Below are 1,969 nucleotides of genomic sequence, written 5' to 3'. Positions count from 1 at the left end.
TCTCGTGGAACTGATCAATCACGTTGGTCGATTGGCTGATTTGACTCTGCAATTGGTCAATTCCACGAGATCTGCGACTTGCGTTTAATGTAGAACGGCCTTTGAGTTCCACTTTTGTGGAAATACGGCTAAAACCAGCGGCTGAAACCGTCGTAGAAAATTACAATAGGATGGCCGCTCTCAGATTTCTCTCTGGTTAAAGAAACATCATTTCAAAACTGCAAGCAAATTGTAACTTTTGTTAAAGTTATCCAAGGAAAGACTTTCTACTTAAAGTCATAAGATATCTTGTGCAATTTAGAAGAAATAATTAATGAAGCACTACATATAATTAAAACTAAATACTNTATCATAATTTATTCTGTAATCACAGATCAAAATTATCATACACTAAAAACTAGTGAACAAAATAATTTGTGGTTTTTAAATTGCAACTTATTCTTTGCATTATCATTAGAAAAAGTATTATTAAATGAAAATTTTGTAGATAAGGTTTGTTATCTGCTTGTTGAAGTCTTAGATTTGAAAGAAGATTTATTGAAACGTGATACAGCAACAATTATATTATCGAATACTACCTCTTGTGATAATTTGCATGATATGTATGCATCTTGTAAAAAAAATTTAGCAGCTATGAGACAAATTGTCGGCGAAAATTTATATAAATTGAAAAGAACTGTTGTCAGTATACTTTTCGACGAAACATTCGAGCAAAAATTACACGATTTTTTGGACTTGTATGGATCAATAAGTTCAATTATAGAGAAATGTGAAAATTCATGTACAACATTTGCAGATATTGTTGAAGATTGGTTGACTTTAGAAACATTAAACAACAACCTCACTTATCGAATTAAGCCTAGTATTAATAAAATAATCACTCCAATTGCATTGGCAGCTAACTTTTGTCATCCAAATTATCAAGGAATTTTATGTGTAATGGCCCTTACAGGATAAAGAAATTTTTGAATTTCTAGTACTTTTCTATTCTAGGCCAATCAACAAGCTTAAAAACTTTGTTGACAAATGTAATTTGCATTTCTACAAACATAATAGTATACTTCGATAAATATTATACGTTTTATACGTATTTTATACGGTTTTTACGTATTTTACCGTGAAAAACTGTAAAATGTAAAAAACTCTAGATAATGCTCGAATAACCCAACCCTGCTGTGAGCCGTATCGGTTGAATGTGTGTAGTTGCACTGTGAATATTTTTGGACAATTGTCGGTGTTTTACACCACTTTCTTATTATTATCTGTTAATTTAACAAATATACGACTCCGTGGCTTGGTGTCAGGAACCCAATCTACGGTTTTAACCTATCATCAAAAAGACGTAGAATGGCGTATGGACTAGCTTTGCAGGTCCACTGAGCCAAAAGGGCACCAAACCACCAAAATGGCGACGCAATCAACCCTGGCTAGTACCTTAGACTAGAGTCCCTGGAAATAAGAGTCTGGCCAATGTTTAATCTGAAACAAAATGGCGTCGATAATTACTATATATATATCGTATTCTATATCGTATAAGGCCATAGACGTATAATATATAGACTGCGCGTTCCCTACCTTTGCCATGTTAAGAAAATGTCTTCAACGTTGAGAGAGAGACAGCTGGTGTTGAATAGTAGCTTCATCTTTGTCTAGCAAAGTAGTGGGGAAAATGATAGACAGAGAAAGAGTTACTATTCAAAGTATGTTGTCTCTCTCAACGTTGAAGACATCTTTTCAGCCAAACGCGCAGTCTATATATTATACGTCTATGTATAAGGCCGATTTCCTTATATCTCCCGATAGCTATTCTTTGAAGAAATATATAAAAACATATATTGTATCTTGTCTAAAACTTATTCAGAAGTGGAGAAATTGGACATAAAACCTATGATAGAAAAATAGGTATGTACAGACACTGTGCAACAAAAAATGACATTCTAACCTTCTGTTAGCAATTTGATAGAATAAT

The sequence above is a fragment of the Pseudomyrmex gracilis genome, unplaced genomic scaffold (assembly GCF_002006095.1).
Source record: "Pseudomyrmex gracilis isolate BER0280 unplaced genomic scaffold, ASM200609v1 scaffold_1363, whole genome shotgun sequence".
Taxonomy (NCBI): Eukaryota; Metazoa; Arthropoda; class Insecta; order Hymenoptera; family Formicidae; genus Pseudomyrmex; species Pseudomyrmex gracilis.
This window is presented reverse-complemented; position numbering follows the sequence as displayed.